This window comes from Mastomys coucha, unplaced genomic scaffold (assembly GCF_008632895.1).
Source record: "Mastomys coucha isolate ucsf_1 unplaced genomic scaffold, UCSF_Mcou_1 pScaffold8, whole genome shotgun sequence".
Lineage (NCBI taxonomy): Eukaryota > Metazoa > Chordata > Mammalia > Rodentia > Muridae > Mastomys > Mastomys coucha.
The window spans coordinates 14,015,990-14,030,138 of NW_022196914.1; positions in this window are offsets into that span (position 1 = coordinate 14,015,990).

Here is a 14,149-nt window from a genome sequence, read left to right on the forward strand (position 1 = left end):
TTTACACAATATCTTTACACATTTCAAAGGGTAATAAATGAAAAACTTCAACAGAAGGAGGCAAACAATACCCTAGAAAAAGCAAGAAAAGAATCTTAACAAAAAGAAGATAGCCACAACAAACATAATTCCACCACTAACAACAAAAATATCAGGAAGCAACAATCTTCTATCCTTAATATCTTGTAATATTAAGGGAGTCAATTTTCCAATAAAGAGACACAGACTAACATTGAATACATAAACAGGACCTAACATTTTGCTGCATACAGGTATCTCAGTGATGAAGACAGACACTACCTCAGATTAAAAGGCTGGAAAACAATTTCCCAAGCAAATGGTCCCAAGAGACAAGCTGGAGTAGACATTCTAATATAGAATAAAATCAACTTTCAACCTAAAGTTATCAAAAAGATAAGGAAGGACAATTCATACCCATCAAAGTAAAAATCTACCAGGAAGAACTCTCTATTCTGAACATCTTTGCTCCTAATGCAAGGGCAACCACATTCATAAAATAAATTTTACTAAAGCTTAAAAAACACATTGTACCTCACACAATAATAGTGGGAGATTTCAACACCCAACTCTGCAATGGACAGATCATGGAAACAGAAACAAAGTGAAACTAACAGAAGTTATGAAACAAATGGTTTTAACAAATATCTACAGAACATTTTATCCTAAAACAAAGGAATATACCTTCTTCTTAGCACCTCATGGTACCTTCTCTAAAACTGTTCCTATAATCATTCATAAAAGAGGCCTCAACAGATACAAGAATATGAAAAAATAATCCCATGCATCCTATCAGATCACCAGAGACTGAGGTTGGTCTTCAATAACAACATAAACAATAGAAAGCCCACATACACGTGGAGGCTGAACAACGCTCTACTCAATGATAACTTGGTCAAAGAAGAAATAAGGTAAGAAATTAAAGACTTTTTAGAGTTTAATGAAAATGAAGCCACAACATACCCAAACTTATGGGACACAATGAAAGCAGTCCAAAGAGGAAAACTCATAGCTCTGAGTGCCTCCAAAAAGTAACTGGATAGAGCATACAATAGCAGCTTGACAGCACACCTGAATGCTGTAGAACAACAAGAAGCAAATACACCAAAGAGGAATAGACTGCAGGAAAAAAATCAAACTCAGAGCTGAAATCAACCAAGTGGGAACAAACTATACAAAGAATCAATCAAACCAGGAGCTGGTTCTTTGAGAAAATCATCAAAATAGATAAACTTTTAGCCAGACTAACTAGAGGGTACAAAGACAGTATCCTAATTTACAAAATCACAAATGAAAAGGTAGACATAATAGAAACCGAGGAATCCCAAAAATCATTAGATCCTACTGCAAAAGACTATACTCAACAAAACTTGAAAATCTGGATGAAATGGACAATTTTCTTGACAGATACCAGGTACCACAGTTAAAACAGGATCAGATGATATAAACAGTCCCATGTCCCCTAAAGAAGTAGAAACAGTCATTGATAGACCCCCAACCAAAAAAAGCCCCGGACCAGATGGGTTTAGTGCAGAGTTCTATCAGACCTTCAAAGAAGACCTAGTAACAGTACTCCTCAAACTATTCCACAAAAATAGAAACAGAAGTTAGTCAACCAAATTCATTCTATAAAGCCACAATTACTCTGATACCTAAATCACACAAAGACCCAACAAAGGAAGAGAACTTCAGACTAATTTCCCTTATGAATATCAATGCAAAAATACTAAATAAAATTCTTACAAATGAAATCCAAGAACATATGAAAATGATCATCCATCATGATCAAGTAGACTTTATCTCAGGGACGAAGGGATGGTTGAATATACAGAAATCCATCAGTGTAATCTACTATGAACACAAACTCAAAGGAAAAAATCATATGATCACCTCATTTGATGGTGAGAAAGTATTTGACAAAATCCAACACCCTTTCATGATAAAAGTCTTGGAAAGATCAGGAATTCAAGGACCATACTTAAACATAGTAAAAGCAGTATACAACAACTAATAGCCAACATTGAACTAAATGGAAAGAAACTTGAAGCAATCCCACTAAAATCAGGGACAAGATAAGGCTGCCTACTCTCTCCCTAACTATACAATATTGTACTTGAAGTCCTAGCCAGAGCAATAAGACAACAAAAGAAGATCAAAGGGATACAAATTGCAAAAGAAGAAGTCAAATTATCACTATTTCCAGATGAAATGATAGTATACTTAAGTGACCCCAAAAATTCCACCAGAGAACTCCTAAACATGATAAACAACTCCAGCAAATTAGCTGGATATAAAATTAACACAAAGCACTTGGGAGGCAGAGGCAGGCAGATTTCTGAGTTCAAGGCCAGCCTGGTCTAGAGTGAGTTCCAGGACAGCCAAGGCTACACAGAGAAACCCTGTCTCGAAAAAACAAAACAAAACAAAACTAATAATAATAATAATAACACAAACAAATCAGTATAAACAGGCTGAGAAAGAAATTGAGAAACAGCATCCTTCACAATAGTCACAAATAATATAAAATACCTCAGTGTGACTGTAACTTAACAAGTGAAATGTCTGTATGACAAGAACTTCAAGTCTCTGAAGAAAGAAATCGAAGATCTCATAAGATGGAAAGATCTCCTATTCTCATGGATTGGCAGGATTAATATATTAAAAATGGTCATCTTGCTGAAAGCAGTTTACAGATTCAATGCAATTCCCATCAAACTTTCAACTCAATTCTTCATAGAGTTAGAGAGAGCAATTTGCAAATTCATCTAGAATAACGAAAAACCTAGGATAGCGAAAACTTCTCTAAAATAAAAGAACCTGTGGTGGAATCACCATCCCGGTCCTCAAGTTTTACTACAGAGAAATTGTGATAAACACTGCATGGTATCGGTACAATGACAGGCAGGGAAATCAATAGAATAGAATTGGGAACCCAGAAATGAACCCACACACCTATGGTCACTTGATCTTTGACAAAGGACCTAAAACCATCCATTGGAAAAAAGACAGCATTTTCAACACATGGTGCTGACTCAGCTGACAGCATGTAGAAGAATGCAAATCAATTCATTCCTATCTCCTTGTACAAAGCTCAAGTCCAAGTGGATCAAGGACCTCCACATAAAACCAGATACACTGAAACTAATAGAAAAGAAAGTGATGAAGAGCCTCGAGCACATAGGCAAAAGAGAAAATTTCCTGAACAGAACAAAAATAGCTTATGCACTAAGGTCAAGAACTGACAAATGTGACCTCATAAAAATGCAAAGCTTCTGTAAGGCAAATGACACTCTCAATAAGACAAAACGGCAACCAACAAATTCGGAAAAGATCTTTAACAATTCTATATCCATTAGACAGCTAATATCCAATATATACAAAAATCTCAAGACGTTAGACTCCAGAGAAACAAATAACTCCATTAAAAATGGGGTACAGAGCTAAACAAAGAATTCTCAATTGAGGAATACCAAATGGCTGAGAAGCACTTAAAGAAATGTTCAACATCCTTAGTCATCAGGGAAATGCAAATCAAAACAAACATGAGATTCTATCTCACACCAGTCAGAATGGCTAAGATAAAAAACTCAGGTGACAGAAGAAGCTGGTGAGGTTGTAGAGAAAGAGGAACTCTCCTTCATTGCTGGTGGGATTGCAAACTACTCTGGAAAAGAGTTTGGCAGTTCCTCAGAAAATTAACATTATACTACCAGAGGACCCAGCAATACCACTCCTGGACATATACTCAGAAGATGCTCCAACATGTAATAAGGACACATGCTCCACTATGTTCATAGAAGCCTTATTTATAATAACCAGGAGCTGGAAAAGAACCCAGATGTTCCTCAACAAAGGAATAGATACAGAAAATGTGGTACATTTACACAATGAAGTACTTCTCAGCTATTAAAAACAATGAATTAATGAAATTCATAGGCAAATGGATGGAAATAGAAAGTATCACCCTGAGTGAGGTAACCTAATCACAAAAGAACACACATGGTATGCATTCACTGATAAGTGTATATTAACCCCAAAGCTCTGAATACCCAAGATACAATTCACAAACCACATGAAACTCTAGAAGAAGAAAGACCAATGTGTGAATACTTTGATGCTTCATAGAAGTGGGAACTAAATACCCATGGAAGGAGTTACAGAGACAAAGTGTAGAGCAGTGTTTGAAAGAATGACCATCCAGAGACTGCCCCACCTGGGGATCTATCCCATATAGTCACCAAACCTAGACACTATTGTGGATGCCAGCAAGTAATTGCTGACAGATGCTTATTGTAGCTGTCTTCTGAGAGACTCTGCCAATACCTGACAAATATAGAGGTTGAGGCTTTCAGCCAACCATTGGACTGAAGAAGGAAGAGGAGAGAAATATCCTCCTCCCAATGGAGGAGCTAGACAAAGGACACAAGGAGCTGAAAGGGATTGTAGCCCCATGGGTGGAACAATACAAACTAATCAGTACCCCCAGAGCTCCCAGAGATTAAATCACCAAGTAAAGAATACACATGAAAGGATCCTTGGGTCCAGCAGTATATTTAGCAGAGAATGGCCTGTTGGTCATCAATGAGAGGAGAGGCCTTGGTTCTGTGAAGTTTCTATGCTGCAGTTTAGGGAAATGTCATGGCCAGGAAGCAGGAGTATGTTTTTTGGTGAGCAGGGGGAGAGGGCAGGGGATGGGAGTTTTTAGAGTGGAAATGAGGAAATGGGATGAAATTTGAAATGTAAATAAAGAAAATAATAAAGAATGAAAAAATAATCTGTTACACTAAAAGAAAAATACATAAAGGTCATAGCAATATAACTAAATACTGAAATATCTGGAGCAATTTGTTTTTATTTTATAGGAGTAAAGAAGATATTGAACAATGACTATCTGAGACTATTTTAGGAATGATCATGAATCTTCTAGATACAACTTGAGGGGTAGAAGTGATGTATTTATAAAAAAAATCAGCTTGGCAAATACTTTTTGGAAGATTTTTTTTGGTATGGAATAACAGTTTCTGAAAGACAGAGGGCTTTATAGAAAATGCAAAGGCCTTGTGATTTACAAAGAACATATATCTATGTATTTTAAGAGTTCTTGATTAGTGGAGGAAAGATTAAAAATAGCTTATTGAGCAAGAATTTGAATATAGTTGTCTATTGTAGGATTTTAGAGCTGCTTGTGATGCCAATGTTAAACGTCAATGTTAGTGGGCATAAGGGAAGTGTGCATAGGTATGCTTTTCTAACTCTTGAGCATGAAGTAATCTCTACAGTGAAGAATTTGGAAGAGTTGATATGAGATTGACACAAGTTGTTAGAAGAGATTGAACCTATTAAGGGTCACTATTACAAAGAACATTTTTTGGGTAATCATAACTGTGGAGGACTGTGGTTATTATTTATTTCTAATTGGTAGAGGCTGGAGGAGCAGCTAAACATCTTATCATGCAAAACACATGACAAATATCTATCCATCTTAAATATTCAACAGTGCCTAGGCTGATAAGCTTGAGGTAAATGAAAAAGTCAGAGCTTTGGATTCAGACAAAATCTAACATTTCCATCTTCATACTAAATAAGTATGGTAAATTTAGCAAATTGTTTAGTATGTCTAGAACTCAGATACTTTATTGAACAAACTGGAATGGTTTAATTTGGAAGGTAAAATTTACTTTCAGAAAGATAATGTAGGATTGGACATATGGCTTAGTGGAAGAGAGTTTACCCAGCATGTAAAAAGTTCTAGGCCCCTCCTTTTGTGCTGCAAAAATAAAATAAACTTAAGTAAAGCCAAAACAACCACCACCACCACCTCCACAACAATTGGGAAGGGAGGGACCTGGGAGGGAAAGCAGACAGGGGTGTGGGGGGAGGAGTGGAGCAGAACCTGATCTGGTATTGGGTGAGGGAAAAGGACAGAAGGCCTAAGGGCTAGCAGAATGGGAACCTTGGGTGGTAGGAGGTTGGGGTGACCCTCGAGGATGTACCAGAGACCTGGAAGCTGAGAGACTCCCCGGACTCAAAGGGAGGGACTGTAGATGAAATCCCTGACAGTAGGGAGAAGGAACTTGTAGAGCCCATCTTCGACAGGAAGACAGGGCATCAAATGAGGGAGGGGGCTGCCCTCCATCCCACGGTCACAACTCTGACAAATAATTGTTCCTGTCTGAAAGAACTGCAACGATAGAAAGGGAAAGGAGCCTGAGAAAAAAGGAGTTCCAGCAACAGGCCCAAAGTGGGATCCAGCTCAAGGGGAGGTCCCAAGGCCTGACACTATTACTGAGGCTATGGAGCGCTCACAAAAAGGGACCTAGCATGATCATACTCCAGAAGACCCAACAAGCAGCTGAGTCAGATGCAGATATTTGTACTATTATAATGGACAGAAGCAGCTGACCCTTGTTTTTGAATTAGGGGAGGCTAAAAGAAGCTGAGGAGGAGGGCGATCCTGTAGGATGACCAGTAGTATCAATTAATCTGGACCCCTGAGATCTCTCAAACACTGGACCACCAGACAGGCTGTATACACCAGCTGATAAGAGGCCCCCAACACATATTCAGCAGAGGACTGCCAGGTCTAGATTCAATCAGGGATGATGCACCTAACCTCAATAAACTGGAGGTTGTAGGGAGTTTAGAGTTCAGATGGAGTGGGGGTTGGGGGGTGGAAATCCTTGTGGAGACAGGACAGGGGATAGGGATAAGGTATGGAATGTATCTGAATGTACAGTCAGGCAGTAGAGGAGAATAAAATTTGGAGTGTAAATAAATTTGGGGGCTGGAGAGATGACTCAGTGGTTAAGAGCACTGATTGCTCTTCTGAAGGTCCTGAGTTCAAATCCCAGCAACCACATGGTGGCTTACAACCACCCGTAGTGAGATCTGACCCCTTCTTCTGGTGTGTCTGAAGACAGCCTCAGTGTACTTAGGTGTAATAATAAATAAATCTATAAAAAATAAATTTAGCATAAAAATCTAATAATAGTTTGTGGATCTATAAGTTGAAGATTTTGAGTCAATTTAATAGCTCAATATGAAAAGGAGTTTTTTTCAGGTTAGTGGAAAATTAGTTCCATTAATGTAGCGTAAGATCTTCTATTTATGACCGGTCATGTATGTGTATTTACATATGCATTAGACACATCGTACTATCAAAAGATCCATATCAATTACTATCCAGGGTGACTGCATCTAAGAAGAGGCTAGCACCACTGAAACTCTTCATCAGTTTTTATTACCTGCATATTTGTTTGCTCCTTGTGAAAGTGTCTTTAAATGAGTAGAAATAAATCAATAAATCAAAGGATTTCTTATCATTAAAAAAAGAAAGATATACGCAACTTGAAATATCACAGTGAACATCATCAGTGTGCATAAATCACGAGACATAAAAATTATCTTAAAAATGTACATAATACTATGGAGAGCATATTACATTCTAATAGTTACTACAATAGTCTCCAAAATTTATAATGAAGTGGATCAATCTTTTGATATGATAAAAGTGAACATGATTCATTTTTTTAAGTAAAAATTGAGAAATGTGACAGATATATTAAATACATCCAATATGAATGAATTTTTCTTTTAAAAAAATCTATGGAGTATGCATAATTTTGACACTCATTATGTAAATGATAGCACTGATGTTTAGGGATTTAATTAATTTTCAAAGAATACTTGCTTGTGAGTGACTGAGTTAAGATGCAAAGTCTGTATTTTCAGATTTCAATCTCTTACTCCCCAAACATTTTCTTTTCTTTTTTGGAGTGTGTCAACATGGAAGAATAAAGAGCAAAGAGAACATAAATATGGGAATTATCATTTATTAAGAACCTCAGGGGGCAAGGAATTGTCATAAAAGTAAAAATTTTCAAGAAGTGGAATCAGGGTGAAGGTCCGACTTGGATACAGATTAAAACCAAAATTAAGCATTGGAATTATCATATGAGTGTATTTTGCATGTTAGGTGATTTTATGTACTGTTCTAAATTACTGCAGATTTGGCAATAGTGTTTTTCTTCTAATGATAAGTCAAACAAATATTGAAAAATTTGAATCAAGTATGTGAATTAGTAAACAGAGGAGCTGATATTTGAACAAAAACAAATGTTTAACCTATTTATTTTTCTTACTTGAATCAGTTGATTAAAAGTTAAATACCTTTTGGAATATAATTCAAGAGTTCTAGACAAATGTGGCAAGGACTGCTTTGGTAGGTTTAACTTCTTTCTCACATCTGTGAATGATAGTTTCAGGTCCTGCTTATTCAAAGGGAATTCAGGGTGATTTAGTAGGTCCTGTTTCTCATTTACCATAACTAGTTTCCTTTTATTTAGCACTCCAAGGTTATACTTTCATCCTTCCCACAGATTCTTTGGGCCACATCCATACTTCTCATCAAAAGTTTGAGCAGATATGGTCTGTATTTCCTTTGTACTAAAACACTTTACACTCAGAAATAAGTTCTACATATTATACGACTTTTCCTTGGCAAACATGTAGGTTTGTGTTAAGAAATTTGAGACAAATAATTGCAGAACTTCCATAGTCTAATTATGTAAGAAAACTTATGAGAAGGAAAACTAAGCAAGAGACTTGGCTTGGAATTTACCAGATTTTGTTGAAATAAAACTTAAACCTTTGGTGTGTTAGGCTACTAAGATATGACAGTTTGTTGCAGCAAACATCAGTTTTTTTGTATATACTGGATAAGTACCTTCAATTTGGGATCCTTATTGTGGCAGATTAATCCACCTACAGCTACTTTGCTATAAAGAATGCATTTTATTTATAATGGTAACTAGGTAGAGAACTTTTAAAAACATGATAATATTGAAATATCTATTAATTTCATTTCACTTTTGCACATGACATAATATGAACATTATGGCACATTTATTGAGACAATTTCTGTCAAAGAAACTTAAAGGAACACATTTGTACATTTTAAAATTTACTTTCCTTTGGATAGAGACATTTATAAATGCATTACCATCCTTAGAGTTTGTTTGTTTTTCGAGACAGGGTTTCTCTGTTTAGCCCTGGCTGTCCTGGAACTCACTCTGTAGACCAGGCTGGCCTCAAACTCAGAAATCCACCTTCCTCTGCCTCCCAAGTTCTGTGATCAAAGGCATGCACCACCACTGCCAGCTTCATCCTTAGACTTTATAGGTAAAATCAGTCTATGAATACAACTCTGAGTCAAGATCCTTGTTTCTGTTATGAAAATCCATGATCTGCCAGCTTTGTATAGTTTGATAATAGCTTCCATTAAAGTAAATGATAATTAATAATTCTCATAAGGATTTATATATATGCATATTTATACATACATGTGTATATATGTATATATACATATATGTGCATATATGCATATATATATGAACATGTAGGAATAAATACTGATATCTACAGAACTTCAAAATATTTCCTGATACGTTGGAGGTTGCAACACATCTTCAAATAGTGAGATAAAATATGAGGTGGTATGATTTACATGTTGACACATACAAGCTCTGCAGCAATGGTGTACATTATATATACTCAATGTTTTCTTCTCATTTTGAACATTTTGTAAAACTGTATTTTGAATTATGTTGTTAACTGTTGTATAGAATAGAAAATTGCTATTAGATAATACTATAATGCTACTGGTTTTAATATGGGTTGATGTCTCAAAAGAAAAAAATTAAAATTAGTTATTTTATGCACATATATATTCAAGGATAACTTGAAAATGAAAACACAAAACAAAACAAAAAACTCATTCCAAGCAGAGGAACAAAAACACATACTCAGTGCCACATACCCATCCTCCAGGATGTCACATCCCTGTCCTTCTCCCCACAGGACTCTGCTGTAAATTCTGGGTCTCGGTGTTCTCCTTCCCATTTTTTTTAAAAGACTTATACCCTCTAAGCCTTTATTTTGTCCATTCTCAGAGCCTTCTTTTTAGCATGCTAGTAATTTAAAACTTAATTATCAAAAAATATAATAAGAAGTTGATTGATCCAACATCTTTTTTTTTTTTTTTTTTTTGAGACAGGGTTTCTCTGTATAGCCCTGGCTGTCCTGGAACTCACTCTGTAAACCAGGATGGCCTCGAACTCAGAAATCCGCCTGCCTCTTCTTCCCAAGTGCTGAGATTAAAGGCGTGTGCCACCACCGCCCAGCCCAACATCAACTTTTGACTTTCCCATCCAAAAACGTGCCCGTGTTCCCTTCCATACACATGTATGCACACACATATGTGCTTACATTTATTAACACATAGACACAAACACAAGTGGTATCTGTAAACTAAATCGCATACAACTTGCTGCTTCACAAATGAATCTATTACCACATAGTAATAATTCCATAGTTCTGAATATTATAAGCATAGGGATTTTTATATTGAAAATGTATACTGTGGAATATATATATATATGTATATATTATTATATATATATAATTTTACTTTATAACATCCCTTGATGGTGAACAAATGTACCAATGAGTCTCTTCCAATAAAGTGAAAATTTCTTTTGGGAACAGACAAAACAGAAAATATATGCTCTTTAATTGATCATTTCTCATAAGTTTTCAAGACACTAATTTCAACACTACATATCTTGCCATTTGACACTTCCTCTCCATACCTTAATGTAGGAGCAAGCATGAACCCTGGGACACAACCTTTTGTCTCTTTCCTTTGGTGCTTACAGGCAATTTTTGACAATTGAACTTAGAAATTTAAACAAATGTCAATTTAAACTGGGACAGACAAGAAAAATACCATGGTAGTTGGAGATTGCTTCAACTGATCAATGTATGGCACTGTACTCATAACATATACCACTCTGAATTATCCTTAGCTTTGGTCACTTACACAAATCACCACTTGTAATGTTTCCATATGGGACATCATTGATTGCATGATATAGGATAATCAGAAAAAAGGGTAACATTTGAACTGAAGCAGTTAATAGTGACTATAACACACAAACGCTGTAATAACATACAAAAAGAGAGTAAGAAACTTACAATGGGGCTGGTGAGATGGCTCAGGGGTTAAGAGTACCGACTGCTCTTCTGAAGGTCACAAGTCACAAGTTCAAATCCTAGCAACCACATGGTGGCTCACAACTACCCGTCATGAGATATGATGCCCTCTTCTGGTGCATCTGAAGACAGCTACAGTGTACTTATATATAATAATAAATAAATCTTTAAAAAAAAAAAGAAAGAAACTTACAATGTTGTACATCTGTGATCTCAACACTTGGAAGATAGAGGCAGGAGACCTATGGTGAAGTTCAGGTCATTCTGAGCTACAAAGTGAGTACCAAATCAGGAGAGGGTAATATTGAAAACCTTGTCCCAAAAAATCAAAAATAAAAATATAATCAAAGAAAAAAATCAAATATATTTAAAAGTAAATAAATAAAAAGAAAAATTTAAAACCACTGTGTATTCATGGATGTAAAGAATAAAATCTACTATATATGTTAAGCTAGTGGGTTTACCTAGAATTATTTCAACTGAGATTCCTAGCTTTATCATTTTAAAAATCTCTTATTTTGCCTCCTTGTATAGTACTTCCATAGACCTTCATATATATTTCACCATTCTTTCTGTCTTAGTAAGATAGCTTTTCAATGCTAAACAGCACCATAATAATTCTTTAAATCTAAGTTTTATAATTAAAATTATATGTGCTAATGCATGCATGTTTCATATGTGTATATATACATATATATAATCTGATGATGACATCATAATTTCATTATAAGTTATTAAAACATCTGGTATAGAAATTTCTTTACTCCAGAATTAAATTTTTTAATATTTTATTTCCTGTTACTCCATATTTTAGTGTCCTACCTTCATAGTATTAGTGTAGGGGCAGTTAGCACCATGACATGTATAGAGGTACAAAATCTTACTTTCAATCTCAGGTTCTACACTATTTAATGATTAAAAACTAAATTCCTTGAAAGGAATCTTTATATCTATTACATACTAATAATTTCCACAACATTAAATTAAATGTTCTGCTAAGAATAAAGATTGAACAGACATTCTCAATAAAAAAGGAATGAATCCAGACACAATTAAAGATTCTCATGTCTCCATTAAACTTATTACTCTGAAAATGGTTTTTTGATTAATTTTAGTCTTAGCTAACTTAATATAAAATCTTGATTAAACAATTTTGTAAATTATTATATTGAATCCTTAAGAAAATGGCTCTTTTTACTCTACTGGAAACTTTTATTATGTAAAGACATAAAACTAGCTAAAATGTTCTTCTTTAATCACATTCTTATTTTAAAATAAATAAATAATATTGAAGACATGTATTTGTAAAATATGTCTTAAAACATCATGATTTACTGAATTGAATTTATATAAATTATAAATTATTTATTTTATGTATGAATATTTTTAGTGACATTGGTTTTCTGATTCAGGTATACACATGACTGAATGAAATTGATTTTTTTCTAAGTAAATTTATAAACATAATTTTTAAAAATATAACTCTCTTAGAAGTAAATTTGTTTTTATATTATCTATTATTAACTTGTAATATATTGAACTTGGCCAATATATGACACCATGGTTTCAAAATTATTTCTCTTTGTACTTTCAATATGAAGTGTTTTAAAAATTAAATATATTTTACAGATTATAGCATTTTATGAGAGAAAAATACCAAGAATGAGAAAAAATTAACATTACCAGAAATTTATAATTCTTGGCAATCTCAACCACTTATCTTCACTGTTGACCTTAAGTGTCACATTTCTTCATTTTTTAAATTAATTTAACTTTAGATAAGTATCATTATATTTTTGTGGACTTGAAATGGATAAGTGACCTCCAGGTCCATCAATGATATTACAGCTTATAATAATAGGTTCTTTTCAATGATAGAAATTTATTTTATTCTGCATGTATAGATGGGCATAGAGAGAGGTCCATTTCATTATTTGGCCACAGTATGTGCTGTAATCAATACAGTATCTGCATTCTGCTCTTAGGGTCTTTATAGTCAATATATCTCAGGTGATCAAAAGAAAAATTATATTCTAATAGACGTGGGAAGACCAAAAACCAATGTAAGCTTAGGAGATACTCAGATCATTGTACTCTTCATAGACAGTTTAAAAATATGTACAAAGAATAATTTCCATCAAAAACATTGTGAATTGTTTTCCTTTTTTCCTGTAATCAAATCAAATACCCAATGATTATATCTTTTTTTCCTTAGTGTTCTCAATGTTTTAAATGGATAAACCAGGCGATGGTGGTGCATGCCTTTAATCCCAGTACTTGGGAGGCAGAGGCAGGTGGATTTCTGAGTTCGAGGCTAGCCTGGTCTACAGAGTGAGTTCCAGGACAGCCAGGGCTATACAGGGAAACCCTGTCTCAATTAAAAAAAAAAAAGTGGATAACATATTAAAGTATTTATTTAAGGTTATTCCTAATGATAGGAAATCTGTTAAGTTTCAGGGATAATATCATAGATAGTAGAGATAAATAAGATTATAAAATAATAGTTTATAATCAGAAAATAAACCCCAAATTGAATTTCAAATTAATTGTACATAATTCATAAAGTATAGATAATATTATTTTATATATTCATTTAGAAATAAAAAGTGCTAATATAACTTTGAGTATCACTAAGAGACTGCCAAAAATATCCTTTGGGTTAAATGTTACATGAAGACCAGCTACTCATTCCATAGATAATATGTGCAATGTGTAGACAGACACTGTTCACCGTTAGCCCAGAGTTAGAAGAATCATACCATTTGAAGATATCACCCACATAATTACAAATGATACATGTTGGAGACCAGTTGAGAACTTCAAAACTTTTTTTTTAAATGTTTCTTCCTCCCCGCCCCCTTTCCCTTTCTCCCTCTTGCTCTGTCTCTGCTAACTCTGGCCACTGTTCACTCTGGCCAATTGTTTTTTTTTATTTGTTTCTCATTACAGATGGTTGTGAGCCACCATGTGGTTGCTGGGATTTGAACTCATGACCTCCAGAAGAAGAGTTAGTGCTCTTAACCACTGAGTCATCTCTCCAGCCCCTAATTTTATTTAATTATATTAACCTCTGAAAACT